Raw genomic sequence first — 23851 nt, 5'->3', positions numbered from 1 at the left:
AATTAGAAGTTTCTCATCTATTCTTTTCCTCTTAATGTCAGAGCTTTTGCTTCTACTGCAATTGAAAAAAAAAAAAAAGGAAGAAGAAATTTAATTGAATCCTTTACGTAATTTTGCAAGGGAACTGGGTATCCAGTAGGTGGGTGAAGGCCATTTGAGAGATGATAAAAGCCCCTCAAATCTTTTAATAGTTGTCCATCTGTTCACAGTTATCTATGTTCCCTGTTACTCAACTTGCCAAATGTTACTGCCGTAGACCTAGCGCAAGCTAGGAAAAAAAATGTGTTTGCTTTGTTAGCAAGCTCCCGATGCCCCAACAGAGAGGCACCAACCACCTCCAGAGGCTCACAGCGCTGTTTCAGAGGGCCTGTTACATTTCACACTTAGGACGACTGTCCCCGACCGTGGCTTAATCAGCCTCCCTGACAAGACTCAAACTCACACTATCTAATAGCGCTCCATATGTTGAGAGACAACAGGAGTTAGTCCACAAACTGCAGGGCTGGGCTGATTGGTATGGAATGCGCTCTAAAAGCGAATCAGATGTCACTTGGTGTAAAATCACCATGGACTGGAGTCTTGTCACAGCCTCTTAAGAGATCAAAATACAGCTCATGCAAGGAAGCTGGAAAGATGCCTCTGGGTTTAAAATTTTAGAACAGTTTCTAAGAGAAACAGAAGAACATATAAATGAAAGAATGCACCAGGATCTCAGAAATAGACATGATAGCGTTCCCAGGGAGAATGATGGAGCCCAAGATGGCTGTACCCTCTTCTCTCAAAACACACGCACAGGCTTCTCCTCACATGCGCCCTCAGCAGCTTTCCTGGGTCTCAAGAATGAAGAAAGAACAGAGCAGCAGATTCTCCAAATTCTTCCCAGGCAGTCCCATTCGCCTTGGTTTTTCAAAGTGGATTGAGCCAAGTTTTCATGAAGAGGTGGGAGCCAGGAATTAAGAATTAGGCTGAGGAAAGGGATAGGGCAGGGGGCGGAGACAGCAAGGTCGGGGTAAGGAAGAAGTCAGAGCCAGGCGGACTGACAGATGGGCTTGGCCAGGAAGCCAGCAGAAGAGGGGGATACAAGATGGCTGGACGTAAGATGTTCTAAAAATCAGATGAGAAGTAGAGAGAAGCCAGACACACAGCCGGACAATCAAGAGCCTAGGTCAAGGGTATCTGGGTAGCTCAATTAGTTGAGTGTCTGACTCTTGGTTTCGGCTCAGGTCGTGATCTCAGGGTCATGAGATCAAACCCCAAGTCAGGCTCCATGCTCAACGGGGAGTCTGCTTGGGATTCTCTCTCTCCCTCTCCCTCTGCCTTCTGCCCCCTCTAAAATAAATAAATTAAAAAAAAAAAAAAGAGCCTAGGAGAGATGATGAGGCTCAAACTTGGCCCCCACTGTCCAGTCCTCCTCTTCAGGCAGAAGCCAACCCCAAGATGAGGTCCCCTATAATCTCTGTCTTACAGCAAATAAACATAATCATCTGGCCGGGCGTTTGGGTGGGTGGAAAGGAAAAGGGGGAGGAACACAGAAGTCCACGACTTTCTCTTTTTAATGATCTGTTTTAGGAAATTACACTTGAGGTGAATCTTAATTCCTTGTTTTGTATTAATTTGGGAGTATTCTTTTTTGAGCTCCTTTATAAAAGGAAGTGTACCTCATCTTGTCATTTTTTTTCTCATTTGAATTCTCCCCTCCCTTTTCCCCTCTTAAAGTTTAACTTTTTTAAACATGCACAGAATTCAAAGAGTCAACAGTTCTACAAGGCTTATTACAAAATCACAACAGTCCCCCGGCTGCCCCCTTCCATTTTTGTAGTGAGAATCAACTGATTTCCATTAGTTGAGCTACTGCTTTCGGTAATTACCTCATCTGTATGCAACATGCTTCTATTTTTACGTCTTGTTTTTCTTCCGTTCTAGGCATTATCCACTGAGTTCCCACCGAAACCAAGAGGGTTCACATTCTGTTTGCCTAATCCTCACCCACCGCACGCGCCTGTACTTTCTTTTGCCCCAGTACTGTTGTCACAATGTCTGTGTGGCCAATCATCAGTGTCAACACAATTATGACTATTCACAGCTGAGTCATGATGTCTCTTAAGATCAGTCTCCCTTTTTTTGTTCGTTTGTTTGCACAACCTGTTTTCCCGAAGCCATGTGGTTCAGCTTCTCAGTTTTCTACGTACTTAAAAATTATTCACCTCTGAACACTTCTCCCAGTTGTGGAAGTCTCCTTCGAGCGGGCCAAACACATCTGGAATGCCATTAGGTCTTTCTTCTCAGAGGTTATCTCTTCTGGAGAGTCACCGAGAACACGAGCGCTCTGTAGGCTTGTAGCACCTCTGTGACCAGAGATCTGCCTACACCTTCACCCCTGGGCCTTCTCCCCCTCCCTCTAATGTAGTATCACTTGCTTTGTGGATTCTGTAGCCTCCTCTTTCTTGGTGTACTTCCTTAACTGTCTTCTTAATTTCAGAGCACTGTCTTTTGAAAAGGTACATGAAAGGACACTTTTTTTTTGGAGAACGTGCAAGTCGGAAAATATCTTTATTTTGCCCTCACCCTTGTTTGGTGGTTTGGCTGAGTGTAGAATTCCAGGCTGGAAGGCTTCCTCAGAATTTTCAAGGCACTGCTCCATCGTGTTCTAGCTTCCTAGGTTACTGTGGGCAGGTCCAAAGCCATTCTGATTCTCTGATTCTTCATCCTTTCGACATAACCTTTGTTTTCCCTTCTGGAGGAAGTTTCTGGGGTCTCTGTCCTCAGGGGTTTGTGATATACCTCGTGGTTGATCAGATGTCTTTGTTTTTTAAGTAGGCTCCATGCCCAACATCGAGCCCAATGTGGGGCCTGAACTCACGACCCTGAGATCAAGACCTGAGCTGAAATCGAGTCAGATGCTTAACCGACTAAGCCACCCAGATGCTCCTCAAATGTTTTCTTTAAAAATGATTTTCTTTTTTTTTTTTTTAGGTTTTATTTATTCATTTGAGAGAGAGAGTGCACACAAGCAGGGAGAGAGGCAGAGGGAGAAGGAGAAAAAGACCCCCCACTGAGCCGGGAGCCCAACGTGGGGCTCAATCCCAGGACCCTGGGATCAAGACCTGAGCCGAAGGCAGACACTTAACCATCTGAGCCACCCAGGTGCCCCTAAAAATGATTTTCAAGAGGTGTGGGAAAGATAAGAAAATGGGCATTGCATATTGTATCTCTGGGTGAGTTTAGAAGCTACATCTTGGGTTTTTTTTTCCAAATAAAATAGTTAGGATTCTAAATATTTAAACAATTTAAACTCCTTTCACACCAATAGCACACATTTACAAATATTTCACACACTTCAGTAAGAACATAGCCAGTGAGTATTCTTTCATATATTATCTTGAAAAGCTAAGGTGTTCTGGAGGCATTTTCCTAGGAGAAAAGATAGCTGTCATTATTTAAAAATTATTTTTGCCTCATTGGTCATTTTATAAAACCCATCCTTAAAGTACAGATATTCAGTTCCTAACACTAGTTTTATGTCCAATGTTCTGCCAATAGGCAATGACTACTTTAAAACAATAAGAGAGACAGCATTCCTGTTCTTTCCCACAGTAGTTTCCAGAAAGGGAGAGTTCCCCACACTTGCAAACATTTATAAGGTCTCAATCATTTTGTCCTTTTTTTTTTTTTTTTTTAAGTAGGCTCCATGCCCATCCTGGAGCCCAATGCAGAGCCCGAACCCACGACCCATAGATCAAGATTTGAGCTGAGATCAAGAGTCGGACGCTTAACCAACTGAGCCACCCAGGTGCCCCCATTTTGTCCATTTTTAACCAGGGCTGTTTAGAGGGGCCCTGGTTTTGGAATCACTAGCTGAAGGTCTTTGGGGAAGAACTTAGTTTTGCTATGCTTTAGTTACTACCTGTACATAGGGTTGCTAGAAGCATGTGTAGAAAGGCATACAAAGTCTGTCACATGGTCGGTGACAAACGTGTTAGCTACTGTTGTGAAGTCATCCATTTGTTTTGCTCTCAGTGGAAACAGATCTACAAACTATATCAAGTCTTTGTGTATTTTAAATGCTGAGCAATCATCTAAAAAACCTGGCCAACAGAGTTGTCAAGTCACTATGTTGTACACCTGAAACTAACTATACTTCAATAAAAATAAAAATAAATAAATAAGTAAAATAACATAACATAACATAAAAAAAAACCTGGCCAATGGAAATGACTAGCTAAAAATTTCAGGTCATACCTTATAATTATACCCTTAAAAATTTTTTTTCTGTGTTTCATTTTCCTCTGTTCACATACTTATTCCACCAAGATTTTTTTTTTTCTTTTAGAGAACGAGAGAAAAAGAGAGAGGGGGGAGGGGGAGGGGGAGAGGGAGAGGGAGAGAGAATCTTAAGCAGGCTCCACACCTAGCTTGGAGCCCGACGTGGGCCTCGATCTCAACACCCTGAAATCATGACCTGAGCTGAAAGTCGGACACTTAACTGACTGAGCCACCCAGGTGCCCCTCCACCAAGATTTCTAAAAGAGGTTTTCTCAAGTCCATGTGTAATGGTTACTATAAAATGAAAATTTCAGGAGCACCTGGGTGGCTCAGTCAGTTAAGCATCTGCCTTCGGCTCAGGTCATAATCCCAGTTGTCCTGGGATCCAGCCAGGTGTCAGGGGCGGGGGGGTGTGGGGGGGATCCCTGTTCAGCAGGGAGTCTGCTTCTCCTTCTCCTTCTGCCTCTCCCCCTCTCCTGCTCTCTCTCAAATAAATCAATAAAAATCTTAAAATAAATAAATAAAATGAAAATTTGGTATAATTAGTAGTAATTAGTAGTTTTATAGTCACATACATTCCCCCAAACATTTAAAAATTCAGAAATAATCAACAGACAGTGTATTAGTTTGAGGTGCACTGCATAATGATTTGATATATCTATAAAGTAGTCCTCCTTTATCCGCCAGGGATACATTCCAAGACCCTCAGTGGAAGCCTGGAACCACAGATAGTGCCAAACCTTATACATACCAGCTGTTTTCTTTTATGTGCATACCTCTGGTAAAGTTTAATTTATATATGAGGCACAGTAAGAGATTAACAATAACTAATAATAAAATAGAGCAATTGTAACAATATACTGTACTGTAATAAAAGTTATGTAACTACGACCTTTCTCTCTCTCAAAACATCTTCCCATACTGTACCCACCCTCCTTCTTGTGATGACACGAGGTGATAAAAGGCCCATGTGACAAGATGAAGTGAGGTGAGTGATGTAGGCGTTGTGACAACAACATGAGGTTATTACGGACCTTGTGGCATCAGAAAGAGGATTCCCCTGCTTTCCCACCACGACTGAGCGCAGGTAACCAAAACCGCGGATGAGGGGTGACCACTGTGCTTTGCAAAATGATCCCCACAATAGGCTCAATGAACCTTCACCACACATGGTTACAAGTTTTTGTCTTGTGGTAAGAACTTTTGGGATCTCCTCTCTCAGCAACTTTCAAATATACAACACCGTATTATTAACTCCATGACACCCCCAGGACTTATTTATCCTGTAACTGGAGGCCTCTACGCATTTTTATAGTGACTTGTTTGCTTTTAAATAGTCCTCTGCTAAGGATACAAGCCCAATCTCTGTGGAATCACGTTTGGAAGACAACACTCCTTCATTCCTCTTATTTTCTCATCCAAATCATCTTGTGCTCCATGGTAAGGGGTCCGGTAAGACCTAACTACTTCGTCTAACCAGTTACAAAGAGCAACGTTCATAGCTGCTTTGAAAACTGACACCCCAGGGTGCAGAGTAAATGGTGATGAGCCCAGAATAAGAGCCTATGTGTCTGTTCTACATTCTCAGTACCTATAAGACAGCCCGCTCAATTAAAACACTGTCTCGTGCGATGTTTTCTGTTAGCACATGCACACCGTGCCTCCCAAGGAGACGAGTCTGAGCCCGTCACGGGCTGAGGTTCCACCTTTTACTCTTCTTGCATTTCCTGCTGAGTCCTGCCTCTGGCCATGGACACAGAGAATTCTATAAATTTTTGATTGACTAATCAATTGGCTACCACTCACTGCTTTCCCCTTGCCTGCCCACTCACTGGCATAATCCCAGATCAGGTGGCAAGCCAGATTTTCACAGGAGCAGATTGCATTTCGAAGAAGATACTGGGTTAGTTTTTCCCTCTGAAAACCACAGTGGCTTCCTCCCATGATTCACAAGGGTGCCCTTGTTCTCTGGAATGTGAACCTCGCATTTTCCACAGTTCCTTTTTTCTTCAGGACTTCAAGGTATTTCAAACTCCACATTGTCCAAAGGGTTTTTGTAAATTCCTCACAGCAAGTTCGTAAAACAAGTAAGGGAGAACCCTACTGTGGTAATATTTTCGTGTTCACAACGGCTGGGTCTTCCACGTTCTCGATTGCTGGTTGAGGTTCTCCTCACCAGGCCAAAGATGCAGAAATAATTGTGGTGAGCGTTTCTCGTCAGACTCTATAAGGGAGACCCAGATCCAAGGGCTTCCAAAGATTATGAGTCTAAGCTTAAATAGAAGATAGACTTGAAGTGACAGGAGGTAAAAGACTTTCTCTAACATTTTCTCATGGTGAGACTGGGCTGCTGGCTTATATGGGAGCTTTCTCGAAATTGTAAAGTCACAATGGACGACTTTCTCTATAAATCCGCCCAAATTAAAAAATATATATTTGTTGAACTACCATCGTGAGTATAACAATTATCTTCTTTACTTTCTCCAGAAGCTACCAATCACTCGGGGAAGGAATCGTGTGGTTCACCGTCACTGATGGGGTAACAGTTATGTGTAGAAGAAAAAAACACGGTCTTCACTCCTTCATTCATTGATTGACTCATTGAATATGCTGGTTTCATTCAGTCAGTTAGTTCCCACTATCTGCCAAACACAATGCGCATGGGTAGAAAATCAAGGGGGATTTAAATACATTTCTTGCCCAGCTGTCTTGGGACGGGGCTGGAAGCAGACCCTGCTCAGTCAAGCCAGGGAGTTGTTTTTCTAAGAGATACATTCGTGTTGCCAAGGCACCTGCCTTTATATCTTTTGCTTGCTCTCCTATTGAGCATTTCTGGGGCTAGCCTCTCACCAAACAGCAAAAAAAAAAAAAAAAAAGCCATCATTTTCTTTTTATTGCAAAGAAGTTTCAAGAGTCTCTGAATTTCAAACAGTAAAACCAGAATAGGAAAGATCAGAGAGTTACATAAATAAAAGAACACCTTAAATGTTTCACAAAACTGGAGAAAACACAAGATCCTCATCAGTCAATGGAACCCTCCAAAGCCTCTAATAAGATCCTAGTGCAGAGAAAAAAGGCAAACTGTCTTCAGCTGGACTTGAGAAAGGACCTCACCCCAGCCCTCTACACCTCACCGGGTTCCCAAGACCCAGTCAAGAGACAAGTCATGCCATCCCAAACATGCCCCCTCCCCCTCCCCTAGCCCACCGTTCTGCTGCTCCCACTGCCTCGGGGTCCTTCCCAGCACTGCTGCACCCATACCCTGCCTCTCAACTCCTTCACGAGGCCACCCACTGCCCCACAGGTCAGGGGTAACCTCTCTTTACCGCCTGCCATTTACTTCCTGTCATCACCACCAAATCCAGAGTGGGGTATAGAAGGGCAAAATGAACAACCACATGTAGAAAGGATCTCCCCTTTCCATTTGCCCTCTCCACTCTGGTGTTACCACTTTTCAGGAGCCTCCCTGATCCAAATATCTCTCCTCTAAGTTGGAATCTCTGAAGATTAGAGGCGAGGACTCATAGCTTGATAACATGGAAAAAATATTTTGACATCAGAGAACCTTAATTTGAGATTCCAGCCCCTTACTTGGCAGCCTCCATAACTCTGGGCAGATGACTTAACCCATGGGAGTCTCAATTTATTCACTTCTGAAACATAACTTCCTTCCTCTTCATTCACTGACTGAAGGGAATTGTATGCAACTGTGTTTTGAGGTGTGTTCTGTGCTGGTTGCTGGGGCTACACAGACGGATGAGACAGATTCCTCAGGGGGCCATGATCTCCTTCAGGAATGGACGGTTTGGCTGTTGGGAACAGTCCAGCACTCCAGGATGCCAGGCGGCAGGGAACTGGGCCATTTCAGTAGAAAAGAGCCCAGTGGGAACTGAGGCCATGGGGGAGGTCTAAGTATATCCTGAAGGCTGGCTCTGCGCCCTGACTTGGGGTGGTGGTGCTGGGTAAGGACAGAGCCATAAAATCCTAGAGTCTGAATGTTGAGTGGGACCAGGACAGATCCCTATTTTATTCTCCTATCATGGAGTGTGAACTCTCTTAGCTAAATGTGAAGCAAAGACCCTTCACTGAAAAGAAGTTCTCTCCCCAGGTCACTCCATGCCCTTTCTAAGCTCCTCTGGTGTTGGGGAAATCCTTCATTCCTGTGTCCCCACGCTGCCCGTTTGCTCTTGTTTAGGCCACGGAGGAAGTGTAGTTCAAAAAGGTGTTTCTAGGAGGTCCCCAAGGGCCACATCCTGGCACTGGGAAAAGAGGAACCACGGAGACCCCACTAGGCTCCCACAGCCTGGGAAGGGTTTCCAGGAACCTTCTGTCCCTCCATAAAATACACGTATTGCTCCCCTTGTGTGCAAAATATATAAAGAACTCTTACAACTCAAAAATGAGACAAAAACTCCAACGTAAAAATAGCCAAAATACTTGAATGGACATTTTTCCAAAGAAAATATGCAAATAGCCAGCAGTGTATGTGAACATGCTCGACATCAGTACATAATCAGGGAAATGCAAATCAAACCCACAAGGAGATACCACTTTGCATCCACTAGGATGGCTGTGACCAAGAAGACAGATGGTAAGAAGTGCCAGTGAGGATATGGGGAAATCGGAACCTTCCTACACTTCCGGTGGGAAGTAAGTAAAATGGTGCAGCTGCTATGGAAACAGTTTGGAAGTTTCTTCAAAAGTCAAGTATACGTTTGCCATATAACCCAGCCATTCCACTCGTAGTTATCTACTCAAGAGCAGTGAAAACATATGTCCACACGCACAAAGACTTGCACACAAATGTTCATGGCATCATCATTCATAATAGCCAAAACATGAAACTGCCCATCCGTCCATCAGCGGATGGAATGGATAAGCAAAATGCACCCACACAACAGAATATTATTCAGCAGGAAAAAGGAAAGAAGTACTGATACATTCTACAACATGGATGAACCTCGAAAACATTATGCTAAGTGACGGGGCGCTTGGGTGGCTCAGATGGTTAAGTGTCTTGATCGGCTCAGGTCATGATCTCAGGGTCCTGGGATCGAGCCCTGAGCCCCGTATCAGGCTCCTTGCTCAGCAGGAAGCCTGCTTCTCCCTCTCCCACTCCCCGAGCCTGTGCGCTCTCTCTCTCTGTCTCTCTGTCAAATAAATAAAATCTTTAAAAAGAACATTATGTTAAGTCAAAGAGCCAGACACGGAAGACCAGGTATTGTACAATTCCACTTATATGATTATCCAGAAAAAGCAAATGTCTAGAGACTGCACGTAGATTAGTGGTTGCCTAGGGCTGGGGATAGGAATGGGAAGTGAGTACGAACAGGCACAAAATTTCTATTTGAAGTGAGGGAAATGATTTAACACAGGTTCATGGTGGCAGGTGCACAATGCTGGAAATACACTAATAATCATTGAATTGTGCACTTAAAATGGGTGCATTTTATGGTATGCAAAATTGTACCTCGATAAAGCTTTCAAAAACAAACAAGTACAACTGATCCTTGAACCACGCAGCAGTTAGGGGCATCAACACCTCCATGCAATCAAAAATCCTCATATAACTTTCGACTCCCCCCAAAACTTCACTACTCATAGTTGACTGGAAGCCTTACCTACTGTTGACTGGAAGACTTACCAATAACATTCACAGTCGATTAACTCATATTTTGTCTCTTGCATTATATACTGTATTCTTATAATAAAGTAAGCTAGAGAAAAGAAAATGTTAAGAAAGTCATGAAGAGAAACTAAATTTACAGCAGTGTACCGTATTTACTGAAAAAAAATCCGCACCAAGGGGCCCTGCGAGGTTCAAACCTGTGTTGTTCAAGGGTCAGGGGCGCTGCTCCTCTTTACGAAGATATAGTTGAAAACCAGTTAAATCTGAATGACTTTGCTGTTCTCGTCTCTCAGAGAAGACCTAGGTGGTAATGAACCTTAACCAGAGACTGCTCTGAGAGGCCACAGTTAGGGTCCAAGACAGGCGGCAGAGGCGAGCCGTGGTTCCAACGGCATCAGAATCGCTGGGGAAGAGGGGCCTGGGTGGCTCAGTCATTAGGCATCTGCCTTCGGCTCAGGTCATGATCCCAGGGTCCTGGGATCGAGCCCCGCATCGGGCTCCCTGCTCTGCAGGAAGCCTGCTTCTCCCTCTCCCACTCCCCCTGCTTGTGTTCCCTCTCTGTCGCTGTGTCTCTCTCTGTCAAATAAATAAATAAAACCTTAAAAAAAAAAAAAGGGAATCGCTGGGGAGAAGTGGAGGGGGGGGTGGCTTCACAATACAGATTCCTGGGCCCCGTGCTCAGCAATCCTAATCAGCTGTTCCGCATATTCCCAGCGATCTGCATTTCTCAGAAGCGCACTTCAGAGTAAGAGGACCCACACTTTGAGAAATCCTATAATAGAAGTGCACAGGAATGCTGCCGGAGCATGTGTGCACGGGGGTGGGGGTCGAGAAGGGTGGGTACTCAAGTGAGCCCTGGGAAGTAAGGAGGCTCTTAAAGTTGAGTTAGGCGCTAAGCGCAATCTCAAAGGATGAAGAGGCATTATTGCCTTCTCAAAGCATCGTTTGGAAGAAGAGAGGTAAGTAAGGGTAAACGCATCCCTGAGCCGACGCCCGGCACATGCCAAGGCACAGAGGCATTACGGCTAGAAATTACCTTCTGAGCATTCACTGTGTGCCGGAAGCTAAGAGCCCACGGGAAAACCCGGGATTGACAAATAGCTGGCAGGAGCGGCGGATACGGCTGAGGGGAGACGTGGGAATTGGCTACAAGGTGCCAGAGGATTGGAGAAGGTCTGACAATGTCTGGGAATGCCGGAGATCTGACACAGGGCCACGCGGATCGGCAGGGCTGGGAGCGGAAGAGAGAAGGCAGGACGTCTTAGATGCCTCCCCTTAGGGGCGGGGGGGGGGGGGGACGGGTGCAGGTGCTAAGCCAGAGAAGGCTTGCAGGTGGCCGGCAAAGGGGCGGAGCTCAGTTTTAGACACTGAGTTCCAAGTGCCTATGGGATGACAGCTGGTGGCTGCAAGTAGGGAATGGAAAAGCCCAGAGGGTGGGCTATAATTCCTGGGGTGGAATTATAAGTATTACCTACCTAATAATGACAACTGACGTGAGATTTTTTGGAGAGCTCAGAGGAGATGATGAGGTGAGCTTTGTGAACTAGAAAATGATACCTGAGTGTCACTGTTATTATAATTTATCTCTGAATGTTCCCCAGCACTCCTCACAGGGACGTGCATCCAGTGTGCGCTCGTGATTGCACGGGTCACCACGTCTCCGATCCCCCAAACACAGTGACCGGGGACAGACATCTCACACACCACACTTCGAAGATTAGACCGTAGCACATCTAAACTGCAGAGACACTTAGTGACTGAAAGCAGAAAAGGGGAGAGCATTTTACGCGGTCAGTTATTTCTCACCACTTGACTAAAAATATCTCACTTCCCTAAACCCTGCTGTTGCGGTGTTAAGAATACCGTGTCTCTCAGGAATAACGAAGACAAGAAGGTTTGCTGAAATTCCTTCCGATCTCAAAACTTACTGGCCTTCATTGGAAGATTTATATGCGATCGAAAAGCAGATTCAGCAACTCTCTTAAAAAGAAAACCCCCAAGGATCAGTTCTCAAGAACTGGGCCAATTTTGTGCATGGACATTTGTAACAAATGCGAGTGTGGTCATTTGACTGAGAAGAGCCAGGTGATGGATCTGGCCACAACTCCCTTCTGCTTCTTCATGTGTCACCAGCCCCCCGGGTCTACTTTCATACTTGACTTTGATTTATTACTTGTAACAAAATGGATGTTTTCAAATAGAGCTGTGGACCATCAAAAGATTGCAGGTTCTTCTTCTTCTTCTTTTTTTTCCCCCCCACTCTTTGGACTGGGAAGCCCAAAGTAAAGGGGATACAGAGAAAGTGGACGACGCAGAACCAAGAGGATGGTGGGGTGTGGGGGCCACAGGGAAAGGGGCCACGGGAAGGCATCAAAAGGAGGAGGGGGCTACCAGTGCGGGTCAAGAGGGAATCGCCCTCTCCAGCCTCTCTCTAGACTGCATTCAAAACTCAAAAAGCAACTCCCCGACTCGGAAAGAGAAATAATAGTGGGTGAACTGAGGAAAGCGATCAAAACTTGAAAAGGAGACTTAATTGAGAATGTGTTCCTGGGTTTTTTTTTTCTCCTTTCTCTCCAGGGTTGACCCAAAGTTGGAAATACCCAGGGGGTTCAGGCAACCAAATCTCCGAGAGAACCCTCTTCTTTTTGGCCAGAAGACCTGGAAAGGAAACCCTGTCATGGAAAAATGTATAGAAAGTCCAGGGGTTTGGGGGGGACGGGGGTGGGGGTTCATTTTCCTCTCCCAAGAGTGGCTGCGGGCACAGAGCCGCTCCACAGATCAGCGCTCAGCAGCATAAGCAACTGAAAGCTTCTCCCGCGTTACTGCCAGGGGAGCAGGGGAAAGAGGTCCCTGTGGTCCAGAGGGTGGGGAGAATCCCTATGAGCGTTTTCGTCCTCCTTTCTTCTCACTGCTCAACCCTGAGGATGGCCCCGGTCTTGGGGAACTATTCCATGGCAGTGTGAGCAGCTCAAACTACAAGAGAAACCCAATCTTTCTGGCCAGAAGCCCAGGGTGTGGGGGGGGGGGGGGACTCTTACGGGCAGGACCGTGTGACAGGAATCCCAGAGAAGACAGAGCTGGAGAAGGGGATCCCTTGATTCTGTGCATGAGCCAGCACAAGCCCCAGTCTTGCCCCGGACCTGCGCATGTGTGGGACGGATCCAGAGGCTTTGAGATCTGAGCTGCAGTAGAAGTCACAGCTCAAGTCCCGGACTTAGCCCTAAATAGCTTCCACGGGACCCAAAGCAGCATAACAAAGGTTTGTAAAACTGCACTGATGTTGGAACCATTGCTCACAGAACGCAAGACAGAAGAACTGCCTGGTAAACAAAACAAAACAAACAAACAAAAAATATATATTTATGCATTTCAAAAGGACCCAGAGTCTCACAACGCAATACCTAAAATGCCCAGAATCCAACCCAAAAATATTTGACATGCAAGGGACTGGGAAAATGTGATCTATTCTCAAGAGAAAAGACAATCCACGAAGGGCAAACCCCCAATGACACAGGTGTTGTAATTATCAGACAGATTTCTAGGAGTTGTTTTAACTATGCTCTAAGAGATAAAGGCAAACACCGTTAAAATGAACGGAACAACAGAAGTTCGCAGCAGAGGCACAGAACCTATAAAAAAGTAACAAGTGAGTATTTTAGAGCTGAAAAATACAATGCAAAAGACACACTGGATGACCCAACAGCAGGATGGTGATTGCCATGGGAAGTACTTGGTGGTATGGATATTATCCAATCTGAAGAACAGAGAGAAAAGGAATTGAACGAAAAAATGAACAGAGCTTCAGAGGCCTGTGGGACAATATTAAATAATTTATATATTATATACATATATATATTTAATACACTGTATTAAATTATTATATATAATTATTTAAGACAGTGTCCTTGGGATCCCAGGAGAGGACAAAGAGATTGAGGTAGGAAATATACCCGAAGAAATAATGGGCAAATATTTCCCAAACTTGATGAAAGCTACATGTCGACAGATCCAAACAGTGTTATCTGTCTGGGGTTATTATACACAGACATGCACACACACACACACACAATTTACAGTGAGTGCCTCCAAAGGGGAGATCAAGAAAGATGAGTAAAGTGATGATATAACCGCTTAAAAAGAAATAAAACCTGATGGGCTATCTATCCTTCCCTTTTGAGACGTGTCACAAGCATCAGGATCTTTCCTTCTGAAATGTCGCCCCTAAATCTAGCAGAACCAGGAGTCACTAGAACTCTGTCAATCAACAAATTGGTTCCTTTACCAATGCTAATCATGCAGAAAGCGTTTGCCATATTTCTGACCCTTGATTTTTGGTCTGAAAACAGAGGAAGGATATGCTATAAAAGGGATTTCCAAATTTTCACTTGTAAATATCCAGAAAGCATTTTGTAAAAGCCTCCCGCCCACTTTTAGATTGACATTTAAAAAATTTCACCAAAATGTGAATGGCTGCAAATAATGTAACTTTTAGCATTCTGTTAATATTGATGTGGAAAAATAAAATTATTTCTCATTCTCATCCACTGAAATTCATATTCATTTCAAAAAATAAAGGAACAGGCTGCTTTTTGACAGTCACAAATTTTGCATAATTACAGTTTCTCCTTGAACTTATGTTTCCATTCTTCTTGCCCTATAGAAATGTATCCTAATTTTATTTATTTTATGCCTTAATGTCTTTTATTCATTATTCTATCATACTTTTCTGCATCAAAACTATGTTTATAAACTTAAATGTAAATTCAATGGCAAAAAAAATGTTCTTCCGATTGTTACCATTGTAACTCTGAATGCCACTTATCAAAACAACACACATATTACAAATGTTGACAAATAATTACTAAATGTACATAAAAAGTCATTTTTATTGGAAAACCCTCTCTCGAGCCCTTTGATTTTTCAATTTTTTTTCATGCATATGTGGATGAGTAAATTTATTACTAGAATGAGTCAAGGTTGAACATCAATTTCTGTTTTTATCAAAGTAAATGCTGGGAAACTATGCTCATATAAATGAGAAGATGGGAGTGGGTGACATTTTGTCATAGAAACGTCACTCCGATCTTTGAACTCCTGAGTATACTAAACATCACATGGTGAAACAATATCAAAAATTATTTGAATCATCAGTGTAAAGAGAAACTGGGAAGACTGATTAGTGAGAGCCCTACCTACTCATCCATCTGGCTTATCTCAGCCATTCACTGTCTTTGATGAGGGCCATTTACAACTCTGCAGACATAGCAGTTAACTTGTAAAAAGCTGATCAGAAAGCAGGTCATTATTGTCTATAAGCACGTAAATAAGTTTTATCCTGTGGAAGTTCAATTGACTTTCCTCTCCCACTGTGGAGGAAGCCAGTTTAACAGCAATTAAGCAAATTCATTTCAACCTTCCTATCAATGGTCTCCTTTGAACTGACTGTAGACCTTTCCGGCTCTCTCATTTTTTAGTATGTTTAAAAACGTTCATTTTGGGGTGTCTGGGTGACTCAGTCAGTTAAGTGTCTGCCTTCGGCTCAGGTCATGATCTCAGGGTCCTGGGATTGAGCCCCTTGCACATGGACTCCCCACTCAGCGTGGAGTCTGCTTCTCCCTCTCCCTCTCTCCCTCCTTGTGCTCTGTCTCTCTCTCAAATAAATAAATTAAATCTTTAAAAAAATGTTCATTTTTCATTTGCATGAGAGTCCTGATTTCATCCTTTTCTAGATTTGTCCTTTAATATCAGTTTACAATTTGATTAGATCAATCTTCAGGATTTTTTGTGTGTATGTTTGTTTGTTTGTTTGTTTTTTAGCAGAGATTTAGAAAACACATGATTTGCGATGTCCGGGCATTGGTATCATTCACTTTCTCACCCCTAAAGCTGATATTCTGAAATGTCCCCCTTGTCTGCCTTCCCCACTCCCTAGATATTGATATCCTTGGACAGTGCAATTTAGTAAAAAACAAGTTAGAAATAGGCCTTTTTAGTAAAATGAATTAGGAAGATGGATTACAGATTCAGGTTTTCCTTAGGTAAAATGAGAGAAAGGTGCTTATGGAAAAGAAGGTAGGAGACAGAGCCTGCCTCTCTGTGGCTGGCCTACTCTCAAGAAGACTCGTCTCTGGAGAAAGGCCATGGGAAGAGGATTAAAAGTCTTTGAATACAGGTAATGGACACAGTTTGAAGGTTGTTGGCCTAAAGTAAGAAGCACGAAAATGAGTCCCACCCCTAATTCTAGCCTACCTAGACTCATCAGCATTAGCGAACCTCTTTTTCAAAGGTTTCAGTGACTTTCATTAGGTAATCGTCCACCTTCCACTCAGAGGAGACACTGAGGGAAGGACAAAGGCCATTCTGAAGCAGGACAGAAGAAGGGGGATCGGAGGGCAGTCCACAGAGGGAACTCTGAACAGCAGAGAGCACCACGAGAGCACAGAGAAACAGAGAAGCATAAATGGAAATTAAGGAGGAATCAGAATTGCAAGTTTAAGAACTTTGGCTAAATACTTGTGAACCTGCATTGGACCCCTGAAAATCTCCAGCCACAGCTTCCAGCATCCTAGAGGATGACACCAGGAGAAACAGTCTGCATGTGGTCTACCGAACGCCAAACAACCAATTGGATGGACTCTTCTTCCATCAACCTACTCTCACAAGGCCAGATATCGGGGTGACCTGTCACTGGACAGATGTGAGCACAAGTCCCAGACAGTGTTCAGTAGATGAAAAGACCACCCTCATATCTCACCAGCCCCTTACCTACATGCTCTGAGCTTCTAAACTGAGAATACATAGAACAGACAGCCTTCACAACACATCAGGCTATAATCAGACTGAAATATGCTTTCACCATTATGAAGCCTATTGCATTTGGTTCTGAAAAATCCAATTGGCTCGTTTTCTTAGTGTGGTCCATCTTGACTGCTTCTTGTTGCCTTAGAGTAAAGTAATCAATTTATCTCATAAAAATCCAGTGATTCTGGGGCCACTGGGTGGCTCAGTTGGTTAAGCGTCTGACTCTTGGTTTCAGCTCAGGTCATGATCTCAGGGTCTTGAGGTCGAGCCCCACGTCGGGCTCCACACTGAGCATGGAGTCTACCAAAGTTTCTCTCTCCCTCTCGCTCTGCCCCTCTTTGTGCTCGCTCGTGCTTACTCTCTCTCTCTCTAAAATAAATTTAAAGATCTTTTTAAAAAAATCCAGTGATTCTTCTCTGAATAAAACTAAATAGAAACAGGTTGGAACTAATGGTGACTACAACCTTAGTAGATCCTTTGAGACGTACGTGCATAGTTTGCAGCACTTCCTGTTCCTTATATCTTCGTTCACTGATATTCCTCTTTGCATCCCCAGTGACCTTCACTGTGCTGGACATACAACAGTCATCCGACATAGGGGAATGAAGAAATAATCAACGGATCCCACAGTTTCTCTGGATTTCCACATGGATTGATAACAAAGTAATAAGGGTTATTTTCTCATTATAATGTGTACAAATATAGACACAAGACAACCAACGTTGCCTATGTCCTACTACATTTGTCTCGGCTGTCTCTAGCATCTAGCTTCTCCAGGGACCACCCCCTCTTCAGTACTGCCGTGGAGATCACCTGGCTTCAATTTCCAGACTCCCAGAACTCTCCTGCTCTTTTTAAAAAATATTTTATTTATTAATTTGAAAGAGAGTGAGAGAGAGAGCACGAGGAGGGGAGAGGGGCAGAGGGAGAGGGAGAAGCAGACTCCCCACTGAACAGCGGCTCGATTCCAGGACCCTAAGATCATGACCTGAGCTGAAGGCAGACACGCTCAACCAACTGAGCCACCCAGGCGTCCCTCTCCTGCTCTTTAATACCCTATCAAAACCAGAATGATTTTAGATCAGACTTGTATATTGTAGAATGGCCTCAAGGTTACCTAATTTATCCTTTCATTAGATAGATGTGAGTTTTTATATTGGGACTACTGCACCTTCTCCACTTGGTTAAGTGGTCAATGAGAAGCCAGGATTATTAGATGTCTAACTAATGACACAGGTCAGGTGAAATTATTATTAGTAATCCATAATAATCAGAAATTCTCCCTCTGGTTTTAGAACACTTGCTATGTCCATTCCCATATAGGGCTGTATCCTGAAAAGGAAACCGTCCTCTTTACCGTCCTCTTAACTGCTCAGTAAAAGAAGATGTTTTCCATAAGTGAGAAATGGGTCTACTTAAGAAAAACAAAACAATATGCAATTTCCCTGACATAAAACTCATGTAAAAGACAAATATTGCGTGATTTCACAGGCATGAGGCACTGAGAACAGGCAAATCCCTAGAGACAGAAAGTAGAATAGTGGTTGCCAGGGCCCAGGAAGGGAGGAATGGGGGGTTATCATTTGATGGGGACAGAGTTTCCGTCTGAGGTGATTAAAAAGTTCTGGAGATGGAGAGTGGTGACGGTCACACAACTTTGTGAATGTACTGAATGCTGCTGAATTGTACACTTAAAAATGATTAAAATGGTAAATTTTATGTTGTATATTTTACCCTAATTAAAACAGAAAAAAACCTTAGAAAATCCCTTACAATGGCCTGCTCTGACCTTACAGAGCTTCCTATCTTCCTAAGTACAATTAGAAATACCCAGGATGAAATCCAAAGGCTCACAGCCTGAATCAGGGCAGGCTTAGAAAATACCCAAGGCTAAAACGCCAGGTTTCCAATTGGCTCGTTGTTACCAGAATAACCAAACTAAGTCATGTTATAAATACTGGCCTGCTCAGCAGGGATTCACATAAAAGGAAAATGTTAGTAAGGTTTAGAAACCACTTATGGACCTTGCCGAAAGTCATGTCCCTTTGACTTAATAAAATGGTTCTCTGTCCCATCCTAAACCCAAGTGATAAAAGGGAATGAAGATGCTCATGGGGTACGTGGTCCTGCTGTGAAATTCAGCTGTACAGCTTTAGACTCATGTTTTTCCACACTTCTTGGGACATCACATAATAGATATTGCAATTAGAATCTAAATGGAACGAGAAGACAGGATCTCAGTTCTATTCACTTGGTTTGGTGGAATGAAGAAGCTGGAGATATACCATTAATGTGTAAGTCAGAGGAATAATCAGCTTTTTCTTTCCAAATATATGATGCAGTCATTAAAATAGATGATACGGTCACATTCACGCAGAAGATCTCTTGCAGATCTGTGCCAAGACACACAGAAAAAACTCTTCGTAGCAACGCCCTTTGTAACAGCAAAACATGGGAACCAACCCAAATGCCCACCAACAAGAGAATGGATAAACGCATTGTGCAATATTCACCAACAAGCTATCTGCAACGATAGGGACAATTCTTAAAAACGTAATGTTCAGTTTTTTTAAAGTGAGATTATATACACCCCTTTCGTAAGTCAAAAACCAAGAAAACCTAAACAGCCCCTTGTTTAGGAATACATACATATGCCATAAAACAGTTTTACAATACAACCAGGGATTGCTAGACACAAAATTCAGGGTTGGAGGGATATGGGGAATGGCACAGGAGAAGAACACAAAGAATCAACAGTACAGGTAACAACATAGTGGGGCTTTTCCCCCCTAGTTTCTGTGTATTCTCTTTAACAGCTTTATTGAGATATAACACGTAGGAGACAATTCACGCATTTGAAGTGTACAATTCAATGATATGTGCAATCATCACCACAGTCAATCTTAGAACATTTTCATCAGCTCAAAGAAAAACCCTATAGCCTGTAACAATCACCTCCCTACCCTCAAACCCCAGCCCTAAGTAACCACTAATCTACTTCCTGTCTCCATAGATTGCCCTGTTCTGGACGTTTTCATAGGAACAGAATTAAACAATTTGTGGTCTATTGTGACTCGCTTCTTTCGCTTGGAATAATGTCTTCAAGGTTCACACATGTTTTAGCATGGATCACTACTTCATTTCTTTCTATGGCCAACTACTATCCCATCCTATGGATAGACCACATTTTATATATCCATTCATCAGTTGATGGGACATTTGGGTTACTTCCACGTTTTAGCTATTATGAATGGTGCTGGTATAAATATTTGTGCAAAGATTTTTGTGCAGACATATACTTTCATTTCTCTTGGATATATATACTGCAAGTTACATTGCTCTATCATATGGTAACTTAGTGTTTAACTTTCGAGGAACTGACAAACTGTTTTCCAAGGCAGCTGCACCATTTGACATTCCACCATCAATGAGTAAAAGAGTTCCAGTTCCTCCACATCCTTACCAGCTGATTTTTTTATTCTAGCCATCTTATAGGTGTGCAATGGTATTGCAGTGTGGTTTGGTTTGCACTTCTCTGATGAATAATAATGTTGAGCATCTTTTCATTACTTATTGGCTATCTGTATATCTTCTTTGGAGAAGTGTTCATTCAGATCTTTTGACAATTTTTGTATTGGGTTATTTATCTTTTATTATTGAGTTGTAAGAGCTCTTTATATATTTTGGATACAAGCCCCCTTTCGGATATATAATTCTAAAATATTTTCTTCCATTCTGTAGGTTATCTTTTCACAATTATCTGGTTCTTAAACCCTAGTTTTTAATGCAGTGATGGTGGCAATTGGAACATAATGGCTATGGCTTACATACACTTAGCATATTATTTTTATGTATAAAATGTTACATAATTAATAAAAAACAAAACTTCATACACGAAGATGTCCGTTAGGAAATATTCAAGACAAAATAAAACACTATAATACCCAAATAAGTTAATGCTACTCTTGAAGATATGTAACAACTCTTGGGTAGGACTCAGGCACTCGGATAATCTGGCCCATTAATCCCTTCCAAGGCTCTCCTCCAAACTATCACATGGCAGGCTGAAGTAGCAAAGTCCTAAAATATGACAAACACGCCCCACTTCCTTCCTGTCTTTATGTCTCCCCCTCCTCTCTCAAGCTAAGAATTATTTTTACATTTTTAAGTGCCTGAAAAAACAAGAAGAGTATTTCTTTACTGGCGAAAATTATATGAACTTCAAATTTGCGGATATAGTGTAAGGTTTGGCAAATTTTTTGAGCCAAGGGCGGCTAGAGAGTGCTGGCCATGTGATCTCTTTAGGAGCTGCTCAAGTCTACTGTTCTCCCATCCAAGTACTAACCAGGCCCAACCCTGCTTAGCTTCCGAGATCAGACGAGATCGGGCGCGTTCAGGGTGGTATGGCCGTAGGCTGCTCAAGTCTACTGTTGCAGCTTAAAAGCAGCCACAGACAATACATAAAGGAATGGTGTGGCTGAAATTTATGGACGCTGAAATCTGAAGTTCATACAATTTTCGCCACTTCAACAATGAGCACCAAAAACCTATTTCCTACCAGTCATGGCCACTTCGATGGTCACCTTCCTGATTTCTCAATTTCTTTTTCTCTTGAATAAATATGACACCTTGATTCTAATTTTATTAAGGATTTTTAGATATGGGAATTAACGGAATAGTCTTTCTTTGCAAAATACACTTTATCTTCAAGAAGTCATGATGCAGCGACACTCAAGCTATTGAGTTAATTACTTTAAAAAACTTTTACTCCCTGCTCATTACATGCTATAATTCAAATACTATTCGGGGCTGAAAGAAGTTCCAAAAATCCTACCCCTGCCCTCAAGAGGCTTATGGTCTATAAGAACAATTTCCCCAAAGATCATTCCACTGTCATAATCTTACATTAAGTGAGCTCAGATATTTTACCAAGAATTCTAAGGCACGTTCCTTAAATTAAAAGAAACCTATATACGCAGTAAAGAAATAGTACCTGCAAACAATTCTGGTAAACTACGGTGCCTGCGTCCCCTAGGCTTCTGCATTCCCAAGACTTACAGAACCAAAGGTTCTTGATGTTTTGCTAAATGTTCCATCTCCGCTTTGGCCGTTTGGACCCAATCCTAGTTCCATATCCTAAACGCAGTCACCCATATTTACTCATTTTACAGAAGGCATCAATTCAAATGCTGCTGAAACTTGCAGCCTGTTTGTGATGCCGCACACCACTCCGATGAGAATAAAGGAAAGGCCATCTGCATATGCAATTATTAGCCCTGAGAGTGATGATAACTCAGCCACTTGCACGGACAGCCCTCTACCCAAAGCAGTCAGGGGCCCAGCTGTGTGAGAGGCCCTATTCCGGGCTGTCCCTCAATGCCTCAGTTGCCTTTGCATTTTTTCAAAGTGACTCATTGCCTCTAGTCAGGTTCTGCAGAGAAGCCAGGTCCGTTTCTTTCCAGCACTTTCCAATCGAGGTGCCGTGGTCGGATCCAGCCCAGTCACAGTCCTCCCCCTCTTCCCCCCCCCACCCCACGCACCCCCGTGAGGCTCGAGCCCAGCGGGCGAGTACCCCCAAAGTTAAGGCGGGCCTGGAGCGGCAGCGCGGGGCGGCTAGGCCCCGGCCGGCTCCCGCGCGCACCCCGCCTCCCCGCGCCCGCCCCGGGGCGCCCGCAGCGGGGACAGGGCGGGGGCAGGGCGCCGCGGCGCTGACCCAGATGGGGCGGCCGCCCCCGCCCCGCCCGCGTCCCCGCCCCGGGCCCCCGGCCCCCGGCTCCCCGGCCCTTCGGCCCCGCAGGCGCCCGCGCCGCCTCTCCCGCCCGCGCGCACCGCCGCCGCGTCCCGGCAGCCTCCCCACCCCCCCATTCGGCGCAACTTCCGAGCGGCCGGCCGCGGGGCGCCCCCCGCACCTGCCCCCGGCCCTCGCAGCCCGCGCCCGCCCGCAGCTCCCGGTTACCTGCCGGGTGTCCCGGGGTCCGGTCCCCGGCGCCGCAAATCCGAGTCCGGCCACTCGCACCCTCCTCCCGCGCCCTCCTCCCCCCTGAATCGGAGCCAGTGTCAGTCACGCTGCTCCTGGGGAGAGTCGCCGGCGGCTTCCGGGAGCTCCAAATACAGACGAGCCGAGGGGGAGAGAGAGGGAGGGAGGGCCAAGCCCCGCGGGTGCGGAGTGGAAATAAAGGGGAGCAGAGAGGAGAGGGGGCTGGAGGAAAGGAGGGGCAGATGGGCCGTGGGAGACAAGAGAGGGAAGCGGGGACGGCAGGGGAAGGCAGAGAGAGCCTGCCAAGCGCCCGGCTATGAAAGAAATGAATGCACCGCGTCAGGCAGCCTTGCGAAGAAGTCTGGAAAGATCCGGGAGACTCCTGGCTGAAAGAGCCACAGATAGGTTGGCTCCTCAAAGACCTTGCAGAGATATGATGGGTCCTTAGGAAGCAAGAGACAGGCCTGTGTGTCCCCCGACCCCAATATGTGATAAGGGTCCTGGCAGAAGAGGGAGGTGGGCATCTAACGTATTAGCTGGGCATCAAGCTCAGATGCATTCAGATCTTGTAAAAACATTTTCTAATGTGTTTTTAAAATGAATCTTACATACAGCATCTTTAAAAAAAGAGGATCAAGGCCCAATTATTTAAAAACAAAACACTCTACTCTATCCCAAAACACTCTACGTTTATGTCTGTTTGTGGCCATTTCCCCTTTATATATTGATTATAAATATAAAATTAGAGGCTTTTTACTTTTTTTTGTTAACATGAGTAGAAGGAAAACATTGATTTTCAATTTTCATCATTTATTTCAGTCTGAGAAAGTGGACTTTAAACTCTTCATTGAATAAATGCCAGGAAAATAATTACAGAGGAGGGAAGGGGGGGATGGTAATTGATACTACAAATTTCAAACAAACAAGAGGATGAATGTCTAAAAAGCTAATATTTTCTGTCAGTGTTAAAATTGCATCTAGTTTGGTTCTGTGCCTTACGAGGCTTATTCTGACCTGATAGTCATAACTTACATGAAGGTCAGTGCTAATACAAATTGCTTTTAGCCAACAGGGGGATGCCTCTTTGGTCCCCTTTGTCTGAAAAGAAGGGAAACAAAATGGCATAAGCATTGATAAATGAATGCATACACTGCATATATCCGAGAGCCAGCGCCATCCCC

At 44.1% G+C, this 23851-nt stretch overlaps 1 protein-coding gene across 1 annotated transcript in view; it reads right to left on the bottom strand.

Annotated features, from left to right (window-relative positions):
- The window catches only part of CAP2 (cyclase associated actin cytoskeleton regulatory protein 2), a 135649-nt gene extending 112770 nt beyond the window's left edge, over positions 1 to 22879 (bottom strand). Inside the window, exon 1 of the mRNA XM_036123645.2 lies at positions 22650 to 22879. The gene's annotated coding sequence lies outside the window, so the exon portion shown is untranslated. The remainder of the gene's footprint in view (positions 1 to 22649) is intronic.
- Between the last annotated feature and the right edge of the window lie 972 nt (positions 22880 to 23851).

This window comes from Halichoerus grypus, chromosome 9, assembly GCF_964656455.1.
Source record: "Halichoerus grypus chromosome 9, mHalGry1.hap1.1, whole genome shotgun sequence".
Taxonomy (NCBI): domain Eukaryota; kingdom Metazoa; phylum Chordata; class Mammalia; order Carnivora; family Phocidae; genus Halichoerus; species Halichoerus grypus.
This window is presented reverse-complemented; position numbering and strand designations above follow the sequence as displayed.